The 19232-nt window shown below is 46.8% G+C and overlaps 1 protein-coding gene across 1 annotated transcript in view; it reads right to left on the reverse strand.

Annotated features, from left to right (window-relative positions):
* LOC108097521 (irregular chiasm C-roughest protein) overlaps positions 1–19232 on the reverse strand; it is a 115413-nt gene that overhangs the window by 84411 nt on the left and 11770 nt on the right. The window contains 1 exon segment of the mRNA XM_043209067.1: positions 16754–16809. The gene's annotated coding sequence lies outside the window, so the exon portion shown is untranslated.

The raw sequence follows: 19232 nt of genomic DNA on the forward strand, positions 1-19232 counted from the left end.
GGCAGCCTGAGCCCCCAGTCGGATCCGAAGTCAGCCAGGATGTGGGGGTCGGAGGTTGGCAGGAGCCCCCAGGAAAAGGGGGTTCAATCTCAAGCGGCACCAATATTTTGACTGCTCGCCTCAATACAGGTTGATGATTGGTAATGAATGTGGGACTTCTAAGCTCCCGTGCAATACAACAATGGAATTGGGCGAAACGCTCCCCCAAACCCCCTTAACCCCCTTTGGTTCGCCGCCACTGGCTCATTGCATTGCGGTAACGGGCACATTTTGTCAGCGGCCTGGAAAGAAATGCACTGCACGTTGTCAAGAAAAATATGTCAACGTCTTTCTCGCTTTCGCTTAGATTGGCATTGTCATAAAATGCCGTGCCACATGCGGCATACATACAGCATACAGGGGATGCACAGCCTGCCCCGCAGGACTGTGATTCCGCCATTCGGTGTGCCACTTGCATGGGAGGACATGCAGCCTGTTTAGAGAATGAATTGCACTTTATTGTCGACATTTCTGGGCATTTCTGGACGTTTCTGGGAGCCTCCCCGTCACGTTCCCGGTGGCTTTGGCTTTGGCTTTGGCGTCCAAGTCCGAAAGTCTCCGCTTCCGAATCGAGTGGAAAAACCCCAGATGGATTTCCACGACGGAACGTGTTGCTATTTGCCAGCTCATTTTTGGTCAGCCGAAATTGCGAGCGGTGGTTGCCCGGCAAAAAATTCAATCAAAATTGTTGCCATTTAGTTTGACATTTCATTTTGATGGCGGGGGCCAAATGATGATGAAGTGCCAGCAGCGAAGGGGCGTGGCCGGGACTGGCCAAGGACTCTCCTCCAATCTCTGCTTTTATAGAGTGCCAAAAGCTGCAGAGGAATTTCTTCATTCTCCTCCGCAGATTGCAGGCAACAAAAAAAAATGTCGAGCTGACCGCAAGCTGTGCAAAGTTGGCTAACTGCAAGGGCAAAAGCGCTAAAAGGGGCGAACGAGAAAAAAAAGATGTCATTGCATTGGGGAAATTGATTTTGTACTCCGACTGTTGGGGATGCGATAAGAATTTGCCTTCTGCCCGTGCATTTCACTGCACTTTGCACTCAATCAGAACCGCTCATAATTTGCCAGCGGAGGAGTTCTCATTGGCTCGATTCTCGTTTCTCAGTTCTCATTTCTCGTTTCTCATTTCCTGCAGCTCCTTCGTAATCATTTCCGCTCGAGGATACATATCTGCCATAAATCAACGCCAGCGGCTGCTTTAAATTCTTTCTAATGAAGTTACTCAAGCCTGAAAAGAAAAACTTTTCCCATACACATCACATCGGTCGGTTCGTCGGTCGGGTGTAGTGGAAAAATTCCTTTACATGTCGGCATTTTCTCGGCTTTCTCCCCAGCCACGCTTGAAAGCACATGAAAATTCATAAAATTCACAGCCTACATTGGGGGGCTGAACAAAAGGGGCGGGCCATGCACCCCCTACACACACACACTCACACACACACACATGAACGCTTGGCATAAGGAGCTATCAAGAAATCACAACAAATTTACAAGTGCCACACAAATGTTTGACAAAAACTTTCTGAAAAGCTTTCCACTGATTTCGCATTGTCCCAGCGATTTCTTCTGTCTCGATGTTTTCGGGGGGAGCAAAAGGGGGGAGGGGGGTTGTCTGGGGAGACATTTATGGTCCCACGATGTTATCGGGTTGACATAAGTTAAGCTGCTTTTCCTTTGCTTTTCGGCTAAAATCAACAACAACAAATATTGGCTAACAAATGCGTAAGCAGAGAGAAAAACTGCAGAGACTAAGAGCTAAATAATAATCACTTTGATAAATGAGGTGATGCATTTAAGTTCTTTAATTCACATTGCTCTATTTCACAGAATAAATACTATTGTTTTACCACAAAAATATATACATTACATTTTACTTTCAATTTGTTGCCCTTCCTTTGTTTTCAGTGTCTGTCTAAACACACAAGTGCTTATGTGTGTGGACAAACAGTTGAAAAGGATGTTCAAAGTGTGTGCCAAGAACGCGTAAATTTCGCTCGAAAATATTTTTGAAAGAGCGAACCGCAAAACAACTGCGCGACATTCAAAACTTTTCAGTTGGGGGCAAGTTGGGTCCCGTCCCGCGTACAAGTATTTAGACTTGTCTGCTATTTAGTGTTGACACGCAAGGCAATTTGGCGAATGCAAACATTTTGCTACGCCGCCCGAGCGACCGAATATTACGCATACGCCCGGTTGTGCGCCATCTTTGTGTGGCGCTATCTTTGTTTGGCTGGCACTGCTTACGGATATTAAATAAAGTTGCGCCATTTCAGTTTCGCGCCTTGACAAACCACAGCCCCGCCCACTCCTCCCGCTCCGCCCCCATTTCTGGTAACTGTTATTGCTTATTACATTTGGGCGGTTGGGCTTAGTTGTGCCATGTGGCAAGTAAATTGCGAATGCCTGTCGCTGGCATCAGACATCAGCTTCTATTCGCTTCTCTCCCCGCCGAAATTCCCTTTGTGAATCACAAAAGAAATGATTTTAATGGCTCGAGTTGTTGCCGCGGGCTTACATCTGCTTACCGAAGGAGTGTGCACACTCACACACGTTCCACAAACACCCACTAACACACTCAAAGAATTTAAATAAATGGCGGAAAAATCGCATGAGAGAGTTAACTTTGCTTAGGGAGCCCGCCCAACTAATGTAACTCGATTCGGAGCAGCTCATGTGGAAAATGAACCCTCGACCAGCTCCAACTTTGGCTGCAGCTTGATGAAGTGCGTGGAATTGATATGTAAGCTCACAGAAATTGGCAACTCAGTCGTATGCGTAATAAAGCTTAGGAAAAATCTGCAGCAATCGGAGTGGAGCTTCTGCTCACTATTCTCATTAGCAGTTAGCATCAACGAGGTTCTTTACAAATCTGCGACTAAATCGCGATAAGCGCTGGATAATATTCTCGAAAATTGGCATCACGTAGTCAACACAGGGAGTTTTTATGGTTAATGCAACTCAAAACGAGGACAAATATAAAGGGCAAAAATATAGAAACTATTATGCTTGACTGAAAAACTCCCTTCCTCAAAAGTTCATCAGCTTTATAAACTCTAGCTAGTTTATAAAAAGTAACCCATTCTAAATTTAGTTAATTCACTTCTCCCTTTTCAACATAACATTCATGTAATAACAAATATTTAACTGTCATAATTCGGTCTATTTTAATCGACTTTTATGGCCCACCAACTTGGTTAGAATATAAATTCCGGAATTAAGCCCGCTGCTACTAACGCTTCCACGAATCCATTATACCCGCTGCAGACAGGATGGAATTGGGGCCAGGGCTCAAAGCATTTAAATGCTAAATAGCTGGTAAAAGGATAACGCCATATCCTTATTGCCACCTAACTAGTTCACGCTGTGTTTGTTGTTCGCTGTGTGCTGCGTGTCGTGTGGCGGGTCGCGAACAGAAATTAAAGTGTTACCAAAATAATAGCAACAAATTGCCTCGCCTGAGCTGTGTGGCAACACAGAAATGTCGCGATTCACCCAGCGGGCGACCTTTAACTGGGTGCCCCAGTGGGCGGTCAAGAGGTTGGGCTCTGGCCACATGGTGTGACATTTATTTAAATTAAGCCAGAGCGATGGAAGGATGGCGGTTAGACATGCGAGTCCTGCGAGGATAGCAACTGCACTTTGCGGCAGTCAATATTTGCTAAGCAGCCGCCGAAACTCCAACTTCTTTTTCGGCGCTAATCAAAGGATCCCGCGGTGGAAGGAACTTTTTATGAGGGAAACTTGTGTAATTGTGTAATGCCGAATTTCCAACAGTTTTTCCCCCATTCTCGGCTTCCTGCTCGCCTTTCGCTCCTTCTGACATTCTTCGCAGGCGCTAAATATAAAATTAAAGTGCGCAAAGTGTTTCCTTTTAATGGCCATTTCCATTTCGCCAGGGTCCTTGTTGTCGCTCCTTCTGTTTTACAATGTCCGCGCCAACAAAGAACGGCCTTCCCCCTCGGCTTTTCTTTGGCCGCTTTTCCTTTTTGCGCTTCTCGAGTTGGAGAAAAATGCAGCTGGAACGTGAGTCGCGCTCAGCGTTCCGCCTTCGACGGATATCCGCTTGCAGAGAGCCGGAAGGTGAGATGCAGTTGCAGTTGCCACTGCTGCTGCTGCTGCTGCCACTGCTGCTGCTGCAGTTTGCCATTTCAGCTGCAGCTCTGCACTGGCTGAATGAAACCTAAATGCCCGGCAAGCGGATATGTCGCGCAGAATGTTGAATGCTGAATGGAGAATGCTGAAAAGCGAATGCCTGGATGCTGGATTCCGGACTGGGGAGGCTAAGTGGAGCGGCCTGGCCCAAAACCCAGTTTTAATTATGATGTTGAAGTATTTATATGCCAGAGATTTGTGGCTGAGCAAACGTCTTCTGTTGTTCTAATTGCACAGCAGCTGCTTTCGAGGCGAAGTGCAACGAAATAAATGCATAAATTGATGGCAATTTATTGCCGTCGCACGCAACGTGCCGAGCTTAGGTTTGTTTGCCGGCACGAAACACAATTAGTTGAGCCGCATCAGTTGGCCAGCCCCGACAACCGAACACCGAGCACCGAATGGAGAACGGCAATGCCATGCATAATTCCTGGGAAGTGGCAACAGGACGCATTGCATCGCCTGATCGCCTGGATGACGCCGCACTGCATTCTCGACTAAATAAACACACGGCAATATAATGTCGGGGACGAGATGTGAATTTTGGTTTGCTTTGACATTTGTTTAACCTCCTGTTCGGCTGACTATTTGCCCAGCCACCCAACCGCCCAGCCCGCCCACCTGGTCACCTGGCCACGCCCACACGTTCACCTGGCCGGCAAAACCAAACAATCAGCCTGTTCCCGAGCAAACACGTCGAATGCGTATGCTTAATATTGCATAACCCCGTATGCATTCCAAATGCACATTAACTGCACCCACAAACACACATGCACACACACGCACACACACTCAATTGGCCAACTACCCACACAGATGCGGAGATTGTGTCGTTGGCGGTTGTCGGGAAATTGTTGCCATGCGCCACCTAGCGATGGAAAATTGAATTATGAATAATTACGTTTCCCGAACTGATGTTGTTGTTCTTGTTTTCACGACATAGTTGGTGTGCACACACACGAGTACGGCGAAAATCAAATGTCAATACGGATCATTGGATACTCTTCCGAGTTCATTAAGGCAAAGTCTTGTTTGTGAGATACACTGCTATCTTTGGGGTGTTGTCTCTCTTGAAACATGAAAAGTAAAATACTATTGCTCTCTGATACTATTTTTGTTCTAAATTTGTATCTACAAATTAGCCTCACAATATATAAAGTAGTTCTCAGTTCGTTCAGATGCTGAACTTCGAACTTCGATTGAATTTTCACCCTCTAAAAAAAGGACCTTCTATTGCAAAGGGTATCCTTTCGGGCTCCTTTGAATCTCCGTTTTCCCGTGTGCGGCAACTTTGGCATTCCGTATTCATGCCGCAAGCTTCGCCGTGTGTGTTTGCCTGGCTTCCATATGACAGAGAAGCCGCACTCGTTGCACGTGCTCCCTGGTGCGGTTGACGATTGCATTTCATCGGCAGCGGAGTTTGCACAATTTGCATTGCCAGTAGTCGGCGGCGGTGGCGGTGACTTGTGTTTGTGCAGGCAAACTTATTTGGCTTTTTGGCACATTAGGCGGTTGGCAAGGAGCAGGTTCCTTTCCCCTGTTCCCCTTCTCCTCTGCCAAAAAACAAGGCCGGGCAGCAAGGATCTCGGGCAGAGGCCACGAACAATGGGGACTGGACCTCGACCGCTGACGGTGACGGTGACGGTGACGGTGACGGTGACGGTGATGTTGATGCCGCTGTAATTGGCCCTAATCTACTTAGCTCTTGGCATTGAGGCATTGAGGCCCGCTGTCCCCGAACACAATGACCGTCCTGGACGCACGCTCCCACAATGAGCCGCTGCCATTGTGTCCTCCTGTTTATTCCCCCTGGCATCTTGCCGCCCACCACCCACCTTCCACCACCGACTTTCCTCATTTCTGGCTTCTGGCTGCTGGATGCCGACCGTTTCCCCGCCTAACAAGTCCAAACAATTGACAAAATGAAGCGACAACGCCGAACGAGTCTGGAACGGTCCAAATCTAATTTAGCGCAAGTGATGGCAGTAGTCAGGTCAGGTCTATTCGCCAGCAAGTCGGGATGTCGGGAGGTCGGGAATTCGGGGAGAAGCAGGAGGGGCAAGGACAGGTAGTCTGCCCCGGGCTGCTGCACAAGGAAAAATTGTCAGCAAGTCGAGATTCGCTTATAAGCTATCAAACTTTTCTAACTTGATTTATAGATCAATTTACTTAGTTTTTCATCTCGCATTTTTGAATTTAGAAAGATGCACTTCTTGTTTTCTAATTAAAATAATATCAGGAAAATATTTAATACGAGCCCATTATGTATATGGCTTTTTCAACGAGCAAGGAAAAGGAATTAATACCTTTTCTTTAAGCCTAAAGGTAATGAAATATTCATGGTAGAACTTTCCAACTTTATGTACTTGCTGTCAGTAATGTTTTAAGTATTTTTCCCTCTGTATGTTCTGGCTACGTGCTGTGCTTTTGACAGTAATTTGGTAAATATATATTCGACGCTTAATTTTTATAAACTTTGCGAGGCAATTTTTGTCGCAGCATTTTTTACTGCTTTTCGGGGAGCATATGTGCCTCTACTTCGGCATCTCCGCATTGTTGTAAAACAGCCAGCAGCTGTTCAACATCAGCATCAGGATCCGCATCATCGTCATCGCCATTGCCATCGTCATCATAAAGCCCCGACTCCTTGGAAGGACAATCTGATTCGGTAACATGATGAGACCGGGGGCATTACTCTGGGTGCCGCCGTTGATGAGCGTAAAAAGCAATTGTTGCGCCTAATAGACATTGAGTTGCCTGCCTGCCTCCTCCACCTCCGCCTCCGCCTTATTTGCGTCCTTGTACTTTCTTGGGATTTGCGTTGTCCTGGCATGACAAAATTCTACATATTCGTACTTGAATCGTATTATGTCCTTGCCAGGCATTCAATAAATTCACTGGCCCATGTGATTACGCTGGGGCGTTCGCATGTGCCATCGCTCACATGCCTCGTCATGCCACGCCCCTTGCCCCCTTACCACCCACCTCCCACTCCTCTTCGCCATTCAATTGTGATGCGAACGTCACTCGAGTGCCATACAATTATGGCATTTTCCATTGAAATCCGCTAAAAAGTATTTTGCTTGAGCCGCTCCCGAGCACTTGAGCAGTTGCCCATTAATTTGGCAAAATGGCGCGGAGGAGGAGGATCCACTCAAACCCCATCCCCATCCAATTAATTAGCACCAAGAGGAAGGGGGGAAAAAATATTCACCATGGGCACGCAACAACAATGAGGACAACAAGGACATCTGACGACCTCTGACCGACTGCTGCTGCAATGAACTCTGACACAAAGTGTCAACTGTACCGCTCCACCACCCAAATTCCCTACAAGAAAATCTACTTAGCGAATTTTGCAGCAAGACAGCAATTAGGCAGCCTCCGCCGCACGAAGGGCTCCTTAAAACTGTCACCTGGCTGCCGACTGACGCTGTTTGTTGAGCGAAGCTGGCAGGTCCCCAAAAACTATTGCGAACAGACGGGGAGTCCTCTCGGAGTCCTCTTGGTTCAGCGATTTTTATAAGCTGCCAAAAAACTTTTCCAGCGCCTCATCCTTCGAGAGCTATTTTAAGGCGGTCCTCGCCTAATTGAAACTTCACTTGATGACACAAAAACGAACGAAACGAAAAACGAACAAGTGGAAAACAATGGTGCAACTTGTTTGCCGTTTTGCGTTTAAGTTATTGCATAATTATTTAAGTACTTTCCAATGGCGTGATATAATCGACTTTCAAAGCTATTACATTGGAATTTATGAGCCTGAGGAAAATGTAACTAATTAGGTGGTGCAAAATAATTAGGTTAATAAAAGGCTTACGAAAACAGTTTGCCAAAAAATAAGTCAAAATAAAACATATTTAGTCGGATAGTGTCTAAAAGTACTTAAGATCTTTTCAACTAAAAGTAGCTAAGATCTTTTCAACTGAAAATTCTATGGCTGCACCCCGAGGATTAAGTTTTATATTATTTTAAGCGAGTCTTTATTTGTCTAGCGCCTCCGAGAGATCCCCATGCACGAGCGCCTAAAAGCACACAGCACATTGATATCCTAGATTACGTGCAACACCAAACGGTATGTGTGTGTGTGTGTCAGCGAAAAACCTGGAGTGATGTATCTCGTTGTGGGTGTGCGTGCGCAAAAGTTTTGCAGCTCAGCCAGCAACACACAACAACACAGAATTCACGCTGAAAAAAGCGGAGAGAAATATAAGAAATAACACTTGACATTGACAAATTAGTTGCAGAAGACAACACGAGCACTCCCGCTATTTTCAGTGGGTGGGTTAAAAGAGCGACAGCTGTGCGGGCGGTGGTTTTCAGGGTGGTGGTGTCGATGGTGGTGGTGGGGCCGCGACGAGGTTAAAAATAATAAAATACCTACTGACATGATAGACACGAGAGACTTTTCCTTTTATTTAGCTTAGATTGGAAAAGTTTCGACAGTCCAGCTGGGCGGCGGAGCGGGAAAGCGGAAAAGCGGGAAAGCGAGTTGTTCCTTGTAGTGGAGCTGGCAGTGAGTATCGTCTGACTTTGCAGCACTTGCACTTAAACGGCCAAGTCCAATGAGTAACGTCCGGCATCTGGACCTGCGCCGCCCCTCGGCGATTTACCACGAACATGTGTAGCTAATGCTGCTTATTATATAACTTTCAGCCATCCCAGCCGAACCCACTCTGCAGTGGCTTATGTGGGTCAGGGCTATGTGGTCTGAACGGGAGGAGGACAAAAATTTCGCAGAATTTATTGCATAGTTGCAGGCGCAGGAGTAGTTAAACTAAATCTCAACATAAACTCCCGCAGCTGGGAGCCTTGGTTTCGCTTCGTTGTTGGGGATCCGCATTAAACTTTCGCCTAATGAGTTATATGGAAACTACTGCCGGGGAGCAGAAAATGGTGAGTGCCGCTAGGAGAATCGACCGAGTCCGGGGACACGGGAATTTTTTTTTTTTTTTTTTTTTAATTAGATATTTATTATTGTCGCCGGAATCGTTCAGGACCATCTGAACATAACCGGGCGTTTAGAAGATGGGGTGTGTATGGTACATATGTATGGAATATGGGCCTAGAGTATTTACATTAATTTACAATTATTTACATATATTTACAGTATTAGTGTACAACACGGGAAGACAGGTCGCTGGGGTGTAATCTCTTCAAACGTCTAAGGGTTTGCGGGTCGGCCAGCCTGCTAGCCAATGGATTAGGGTGGCTCGTTAGCCTATCCGTGTACCGCCGACTGTGTTGATTGAGGAGGTCGCCCACAGGGACAAGGCGTAGGTCGTTTTGGATCGCCTGGTTTGTCACATACCAGGGAAGTCCGGATGCCCGTCGAGCAGCACGTGCCTGCACTACCCTCAGCTTGTTTAGCTGGTGCTTGGATGCGGTGCCCCATACCTCGATCGCATACGTCCATGTTGGCGTAAGGATTGCTTTGATGAGCAGGACTTTCGTCGAGAGCTGGAGGCTTCTGGAGCTCAGCAGCCAATCGAGCTGTCGGAGTTTGCGAACGCACTTGGCTTTGATCGCCGTGATGTGGGTGTTCCATATGAGCCAGTGGTCTAGGTGTACACCCAAGTAGCAGTGAGAGGTGGTGTTTTTAATGGGGTCACCATTGAACGTATGCACGATGCCGATCACTAGTCTTAAAGAGAAAGTGACGCATGCCGACTTGCTGCAATTTATAGCAATGTTCCATTGCTTGGTCCAGCGCTCCATCGCACTTAGCCAGTCTTGAACAGCAGCCGAAGCTGTCAGCTGAGACGAATGGGACGCAAGCAAGGCCGTGTCGTCAGCGTAAGTAGCCAGGAGCATACGAGCGTCTGTGGTGGGCGACGGGACTGGCATGTCACTTGTGTACATCGTGTATAGGAATGGACCAAGTACACTTCCTTGGGGCACTCCTGCGTGAATATGTGCCAAGCTGGATCGTGAGTCCTTTACTGCTACAATGAAGGTTCGATCGGCAATGAAAGACCTCAGGATGGCGAAATAGGGTGCAGGGAGAAGTTCCTTAATTTTGTACAGAAGGCCCTGGTGCCACACCTTGTCAAAGGCTTGTTTTACGTCAAGGAAGACGCCTACAGTGTGCAGTTTATGCTCGAGTCCGTGGGTGATGTGGTTGACCAGGCGATGGACTTGTTCTGGGCAGCCATGGGATTTTCTGAAGCCGAACTGGTGTTGTGGTATATGGCCTTCTACTTGTGGTAGTTCCAACAGTCGACTAAGTAGAATCCGCTCGAACACTTTCGACAAAGTGGATAGCAGGCTGATTGGGCGATAGGAGTCGATTTGGGATAGTGGCTTGCTTGGCTTTGGGATCATGACTATCCGGGCTTGCTTCCACTGTCTAGGAAAATGACCCAGGCTTAGCATGGCGTTGAAAATTTTCACCAGTGCTAGCACTCCTTTGGGTGGAAGAGCCTTAGCCGCTCGATTGTCGATGCCATCGGGTCCAGGAGTCTTTTTTAAATTGAGCGCCTTTATCTGCAGCATGACTTCTTGCGGCGTGGTGTGTCTGATAGGGCGTGCTGGCTGCAAGGGAGCGCGTAAGAAGTTTGCAACTTCGTCGCGGTGTGAAGCGTCTGGAAGATCGAAAGGAGTGAAGGTGTCAGACAGATGTTCTGCAAAAGCGTTAGCTTTGTCGGAGTCGCTCTTAAGCCAGCGGCCACTGTGGCTTTGTATTGGGGATTGGACAAGCGGCTGTCTTTTGATTCCTCTCGTCAGCTTCCATATCGAAAAATCGCTGCAGTTGTCCGGGCCAGCTCCCTCCAGCAGGGTGTCAATGTTCTTTTGACGCGTTTTCGCTAGCAACCTGCGCAGTCTATTTGTAATGCTAGATAGAAGCTGCTTAGTTGCAGGATCGCCTGACACAATGAATTGCCTTCTGAGGTGCCTTTTCTGATCCAGCAGTGCCCTTGCCTCCGGAGTTAGTAAGGGCGCCCTCCTATTACGTGGGAGACCAGATTGGCGCTGAGGTGGCGTAGCTCTTTGGGCGGCTTCAATAATTGTGGAGGTGAAGCTATCAACATATGCATCCAGATCGCTGCAAGTTATTATTGGTGCGTTGAGCACGGTGTGAGCATCAATGAATGACTTGAAGGTGGCGACGTTTGCATGTGCAGGTAGCATTTTGGGGACTCCTTTGTGGTGTTGAGCTTCTTCATTTAAGAGGAAGAGCAACGGGAGGTGGTCAGATGATAGCTCGGTGAGTAGTCTGACGGAGACCTGCTGCTGTCTGAACCCTTTAGAGATGCCAAAGTCAATTGCACTGGGGGTGGCGTTTGCGCGATAGGGATAGCAGGTGGCTTCTCCAGTTGCAACTATATCGATATTGACATTGGCCAGGACAGAGCTGAGGGTCCGACCTCTGGCACACATTCTGTGATTGCCCCACCATCCGTGTTTGGCATTCCAGTCGCCTGCAGCAAGAAACTTATCTCCGAGATTAGAGAGGAAAAGCGTGAAATCTGCTTCCGTCCACCTAAAAGCAGGTGGGCAGTACACCGAGGCCACGTTAAACCTCCCTCTTCTTGAAGATATCTCGATGGAGACGGCTTGAATATGCTCTTCCGAAAGAGTGAAAGAGAGTTGGTGGATTATGCCTGACTTGACGAAGATCGCTGCGCCCCCATGTCTCTGGTCGTCCGGATGATCGGCTTTGTGCAAGGTGAAGCCGGGGATCCTGAGGGTGGACCGCGAGCAGAGACGGACTTCTGACAACAGGAGGATGTCAATCTCGTGTAGCTCTATGAAAGCAATCACCTCATTTGCTTTCGAGCTTAGCCCATTGGGGTTCCAGCAGGCTATTTTAAGAACTCCCATTGTGGAGAGTAGAGGAGGAAGAACGCGTCTGCAGGATTGCTTGCATTAGCGTCTCTACCAGAGACATCATCCTGTCGAGCCTCGTAAAAAGCTGTTCCAGCTTGGCATTCAGAACGGCGTTTTCAGTGGAATGTGTTTGAGGGGGAGTATTTTCCATCTCTTTGCGAGGGTGGCTGCGTTGTGCGATGGGTAGGTTTCTTCTGGCTACACTCGCAAATGATTCCTTACCAACGTTTGCAGAAAGATGGGTTTTGGGCTTTTGTATGTCCGTATTCCTGACATCTTTGGCATTGTACAGGACCGGACTGCTTGCGTGGCTTCTCCCAGGACACTATGTGTCTGCAGACAGCAGTGATGTTTTTAAGAAGCTTGTTGTTGTCAGCCTTCTTAACGTCCACGAACCTCATGTTGAGCGGAAGCTGTGTTGCTTTGTTTCGAGGGGTGTAGATGCGCAGAACGCAGTGACCCTCTTCCTGCAGGCACTCAATGATGTCCTCCGATGGGACGTCATGGTGAATGTTTCTCATTACCATGCGAAAGGGTCGGTCTTCTGGCAGCTGGTGGTGGTGGAAGACAGTTCCTTTTTCGCGGAAGTGTCTGGCCACGATCCTGTAGGCGTCGGAGGAGTTACACTGAACGGCACAGTCACCTGAGTTCAGCGCTTTGATGGAGTAATTGTTTCCAATGAGAGCATCCAGCTCACTGCAGAAAGCAGAGTAGCTGACCACACCAGGAACCATAATCCTTGGGACCTTGGGAGATCGAGCGGCTTGTGGTGCGGCGGCTTGTCCTGAGCTGTTGGATTTTGCCGGCAGCAAAGTTGCGTCGCACTTCTTTGTGGCGCGGTTTGTCGCGGCTTGCGAAGTGGAAGGCCCGACGTCCATTTCTTCCTCGTCGCTTAGGGTCATGAAGCGGTTTCCAGAATTGGCGGAGAAGATAGTCTTCTTTTGCCTGACCTTGGGAGAGAGAACGGTACCTGCTCTCTTCTTAGCGGCTCCTTTGATTGGCTTTGCGGTGACTTTCTGCCAGCCTGGAGTGGGGTTGCATGATGGTGTGCTAGTAGAAGCAGGATCATGCCTCGTACTGGATGCAGCGGAACACAAACTGCCATTCGAGCTTGTTGTGAACGTCATTTGAGATGAGATCGAGGACGTCACAGTACAGGTTGTGATGCAGCTTGTGGGAGCCCATCTGGTTGTACTGCCAGCATTTAAGCAGCTGTCCGTTAAACTGTCTCGTAGACTAGCTCGTAGTTCGGCGGGAGTTGCTCCAGCAGCATTCCTCATCGCTTCAAAATCGATGGATTGTTGCTGGTGAGATCTGTCCATTTTTAGCAATTAGCAAAAACTTTACCAAATAAAGTTGAGTAATTGACTAAAATGGGAGATAAATGCTAAGCCGGTCTTACGACCGCCTAGACTTATGCAGGAAAAATGTCCTCTGAAGTGTGTCGCTGTTGCTTAGCTTAGACACAAACCGGTTGAGAGCTTAAAGCTTCAACAGTAGATCGCCTCGTGGAGATCAGTGGACCACCAGCAATTGCCGGGGCCCAGTGTTTGTGAGAAAACTGTGGAATCACCTATAGCTGATTCACTTGGGGATTGCTTACGTGAAGATCGGTAGGACAAATGCAGTCCTACAGCGATGGAACTACCCGAAAGCCTTGGGGTTTTTTATTCAAGTACACTTGATAGATCACCAAAAACACGTCTTACTCTTGCAAAAGCTCGACTTAGACTGTTGGGGACACGGGAATGGAAAACAATTATAAGCGCGCCAAAAAGTATGCAAGTAATTTTTTACAAGCGCCTCCACAGTACATTACTTGCAGGGCGAAAACTTTTCCGCTCCACTCCACTCCACTCCACATTGCTCGGTGCGACTGACAAACTTTTGTTGCTTTCAATTTATTTTGCAAGTTTCGCGACCCACTCCACTCCAGTTTACTTTGGTCCGTCTTGGTCGAGTTATGCAACAAATAAATCACGCGAATTCCTCGAAATGAGCAAACCCAGAGTCTATCACAACCTAAGCTCTGCTCAATGTATGCGAAAGTTTTGACAACTTGACCCATCCCGGGCTTTCGGAGACTAGAAGTCTTCTGTCCTGTGGCCACTGATTAATATTTACGAGTATTTCAATTTGCTAGATTGTTCAGTCAGGAGCCATAAGCGATTTTCCCGGACAACGGACACTTTATATTTGGGGAGGGGAGCGGAGAAAACGAGTGGGGGAAACGAAGCTGGGAAACAAAAAATTGTTTTTAAAAATTTCTATCATAAAAATACGTTTTGAATCCCGCTGCCAAACTTTGCAATTTCAAGGGGAGATGCTCGAGGGCTGATTGAGTGGAGGGGCTGTTTTTGCTTTTAGGCACTTTTTGACATACTTTCGAGCTGCTGCTGCTTTTCGGCTTGAAGTTTATTAAAATCGAGCCATGGTGCCGGGCTCTCTAATTTATCAGCCATTCTCAGCGTTCTCCCATCTCCCATCTCCTTTTTCCTTCTCCCTTTTTCTTCCCCCTACTTTTCACTCAACATTCACCACCCACTGACCACCCAACACTCTTTTCCTCAGCTGACGGCTTTCTAAGTGCGGCACTTCATTTGCATTTAAAATGTTTTCGCCTGCTCAGTTGCCAGTTTCCAGTTGAGGCTGAACTTTGGCCGTTCATTTGGCACATTGCTCATTGTTGGCCGGAGTGGGTCAAGCGTTTATTTGTTTGGATTTGGCTCGGTTATGGCCATTCCTCCTGCGGTTTGGGCCATCCACTCCCCATTTCGAGGGCTGACAGCCGAGAAGACTTCGATTTCGATTTGGGGCTGCCTTCAAATTAAATTACCTTGAATAATGGCCACCCCGGATTCCTGTCTCCGTCCTGCGAGTGCCATAAAATGCTAAGCAAATACCTTACGAGAATTTACGCATTTAGATGATTGTGCAACAAGACTGCCGTGCAGATAAAAGAAGGCAAAAAGGGCGCCTTTAATTTATGATCGTTGCCCGGCTACCTAAATACATTTAAAACATATTCAGGGACGTGGCACATCGTAAATTAAAGGCTAATTGCAGCTTTGAAGATGATGAACTGCTCGGCCGGCGGGACGGAGGCGTATTAAAAATTAATTTACATTTTTTAATGTATTTATTTTCTGTCTTTGTGCACACTGTCCACCGGCCAATCGCGAGTGGAAATTAACTTGCTGCTGCCGCAGTTCCCCGACTCTCCCGACTTTCCCGAGTTTCCCGAGCAGCCGGAGGCGAGGTCAGAGGAAAAACGTGCGGAAAAGCTGCAGATGAGCTGTTCCGAGCGAAACTCTAATGCCGGGGAAAGCAAACAGTAAATACACGAAGAGCGTTTTGAAAAAATGGCACAAGACTCGCGCTTTAATTATGGAAAGTACATGTTTAAAAATACCATCAAACACATTTTCCTGCAGACTAGATAGCTTCTCGGTCAGGCGCAATAAAATACATGTCATAATTCTGATGTTGTAAAACAATGGCAGTAAAATTGGTCACGTTCTCAATAAGTGGTTAATTTTAACAGAAAAAAACCGCAATTTATAACAGCATAATTATATGTTGTTGATAACCCATAACCTTACATCAGGCATTTTTAATTACCACCTGATTCCATTAATGATTAATATTAACCAACGAAGAAACCTAATTAATTCAATCTCTTCCTTTAACTAGTTTTAGACATTTCAGTAATTTGCTCTTGATTATTTTAACTTGTTTTTCTGTTCTTGATATCATTATTTTAAAGAGTAAACAAAAATAATAAATATAAAACGTGAGTTTAAGAGTTCAATGCAGTTCAATAGTGGAAATGGCAAAAGTATTTTCAACTTTCGCAGGTCGATGCTGTTTTCCCGCATCGCTTTTAATGAAAGCTATATTTTTTGCAGTGCTCGATTGGTTTAAAAAGTGACCCCCGGCCACATCCGGATCCACTTCCACCTCCACATTTACCAGCGCTCCAATTTCGGAATCCTCCTGCACGGCCAGACGAAAAGTTTGGCGTGGCCGTGCAGCAACTTTGACACTTCCCGAAATTAATTACTTTAAAGCAACTCCGCCCAGTGCCACGCCCCCGGACACAGCAGCCGCCGCTGTCCGAGCGAAATTAAATAATAAATTATTATTTCTGTGCGAGCCAATGAAGTGTGGCAAATTTAATGGGGCGCCACGGCCCTGCGAGTACATAGTTGGGCTAGTGCGCCACTTCAAAGTAATTGCGAAGGACGAAGGACGACCGTCCTGCCCGAGATCCTGTGCCCCAGTGCCGCTTGTCCGTTTTGGATCCACACGAGCGCATGGCAACGGCGGGGCAGAAAACAAAAATAAATAAATTATAATAAATGACTTTAATCTTCCAGCATAATTTCAGTTCGGGGCAATTATTGACGCCCGGCTGGCTTGGCTCGCCTTAAATTAGATTTTCATTTTGTTTTATTTGCAAGAGTATTTCTGTGCTGTTCTCCCCACTTAAGATTTATCAGAGCGAACTGTTAAGTTTCGAACGAGTGCCGCTTAAATTTCCAGCGAAATGTGTCCCTCATCTGGCGAAAATGGTTTATATACCTACTCTGCTGTTTTCTTTTTGTTGTGACTTCCCCTTAACCGTCAACAGGTGCAACGACTTGGCCAGACTTTTCGTTAGAATGCACACCTTGCCGAGTATTTTTGTGGCATTGTCACAGTGGGAACCCCGGAGGCAACTTACCAGAAAGCGTTCTGCCTCTCCACTCGCGATCTGTGCGATTTCATCACTTGGCTTACCTGGAAGCAGAAGGAAAATGCACTCGGGTTAGTCAGGGGAAATAAAAGGAGTCGGCTGGGCCAAACACAAAAGAGGCAGCCAAATGAGAATTGATTGCAGGCCCAAAAATATACACACCACCCACTTCCCATCCCCAACCACCAAGGACAATCCCATTAGACTCGCCTGCTAGTGTGTGTGTGAGTGTGTGTAAGTGTGTGTCTTCGTCTGGAATAAAAATCGGCTTAGAGCCCAATAAGAATCAACACAGAATGTGTCAACACCTTTATGTTGCCACACCCCAAAGAAAAGCTACGAAAATGGGTCCCTCTGTGCCAAGGTTTCCTTTGCTTTTCCTTCTCCTTCGATTTCGGCTCCCTCTGCGTGTTCTGCTTTTAGGGACAACATGTTTTCCGATGGCTCGGGACGCATATTTGTGCCAACGCAGTGGGCGGAACGGAAAATCTATATTCATAGGAGGCAAACAGAGGGCGACAGACACATGTACACACGCATAAGCAAATTATGAGCCATCGCTCCCCAGTTGAGCGAACCGAAGAAAGCCAAAAGTTTGTGTCTGATAAACATTGCGATATCCTTCAACAGCAAAAAAAGGGTTTGTAAATGGGAAACCGAAAAACTGTTTAACATTTGAATTACCTAAAAAGAATGCTTGCATGCTAAAACCTTTCTACCTAAATTATTGTTTACATTTTAATTATATTTCTATATAAGTGAAGCTCTTAAGCTCTTTTTAAGTATTTTTGGTATCCTGTAAAAATGTTTTTAAAGTGATTTCTTGTTCCATCTTCTAGGTGCTAAGCCCCTTCTTTGGCAGGGTAATCTCTTTAGCTCCTTCGTTCCACTGCGGCAGTAACAAGTCATCCGTGTAAGTTCAACCTGGCGAACCCTTTGCCCTTTTCCGCTGGCAAAGGTATTTGCATTTAGTGGAAACGAAATTTGTGAGCTGGCCCAAAAACAGGTTGTCCTTTCCCCTCCGAAAAGTGGGTGCCAGAGGAGGAAGGAGACAGGTGGTCCTTAATCCAGCGACTGTCATAATTTGACGTGCGCACGGATACTTGGCAACAGGATGTGTGTGTTTGCGTTTGTATTTGTGCTCGGGGGGAGTGCGTATGTGTGTGTGTGAGGGCACAGTGAGGCGTGAAATTTTGTTGCCAGATTCATTCGTTCAATCCGCGCAAAGCTTTCTGTCATCCCTTCGACCCCGCAATGTCAATGTCAACTCGTCCACCCCTCATTTCCGCATTTTCCCGCTTTCCCATTTCCCCACTTCGCCGTTTCCCATTTCCACCTGCTGTCGAGGTTTTGGCCCACTTTTATCGCCGCCCTGTTGTTCTTTTTCCAGCTCTCAGCGGCTATGTGTGTGTGGCCTGCTTTGGCCTGTGCGATTTGCGTAATTTTCAGGTTCATTTAGCGTTTAATGCTTGTAAAGAAATTTTAATTTTATGGCCAACAGCCAAAGGCGCTCGAAAAGCGGCCGCAAGCAGCCAGAAAGGTGAAAACAAATTTCATAAAGGATTATGCTCGCCTCAGTGGCTTTTTATGCCAGGATGGTGAGTGGTCTCATATCCTTAAGCGGCGCAGAGCTAACTGAACCGTGGGGCCACCGCATTCGTCGCTTTAAGTTTAAGTTCTCGTGTCAAGTTGACAAATTATTTGGGTAAATATTTGCGTGATTTTGATAATTAAGTTCCGCTCAGTTCAGTGGGCTTCTGTTTCACTCTCGTGCGTTTCGAATTGTTGTGGTAGCTGCGGTTCTCCTCGCGTGCCTCCGGATACAGACACACATTCCATACTATATGTACATATGTATATCCATTGGAAAGTGGGCGAGCAGTCAAGCCAAACACTATTAATTTGCTGATAGTCGCGGAACGAGCTGGTCTCACATATTGAATATTAATTACACATTCCCCCGGCGGCCACCCACCACCCACCGCCAATCGCCAACCGCCCCCTCAGTCAAAAGCTAATTAAGCGACCATTGTTAACGACAACAGCCAAATGTGAGCAACGCAAACACTTAAATGCAAAAACACTTGCGGCCATGGCTGAATCAAGATACCGCGGGCAAACATGGAATCCTTTCGGGTGGCAGGGTAATTAGCACCTGACTGCCTGCAAACAGGACTCGGATCAACTGGCCGTGAGCCGTTGGCAAATCAAATGGGATGAGGGGGTCGACGGGGAAGTTGGCTAACCAACAAAAAAGAAACTCCAACTTGACTTGACCTATGGCAAAGAATGGAAGTTGCCACAGGGCCAACAGTTTTGTACAGCGAAGACAATTGCTTAGAAAATTAGGAAACAAAAGGGAGTTTAACCAAAAATAGATATGTAAACAAAATATATAGTAACCCCTCTAATAGAAAAAATCACCTAAGTATGTTTTATATTGGTACAAAAACTTCATGAGTAAATC

The sequence above is a fragment of the Drosophila ficusphila genome, unplaced genomic scaffold (genome assembly GCF_018152265.1).
Source record: "Drosophila ficusphila isolate 14025-0441.05 unplaced genomic scaffold, ASM1815226v1 contig_791, whole genome shotgun sequence".
NCBI lineage: Eukaryota > Metazoa > Arthropoda > Insecta > Diptera > Drosophilidae > Drosophila > Drosophila ficusphila.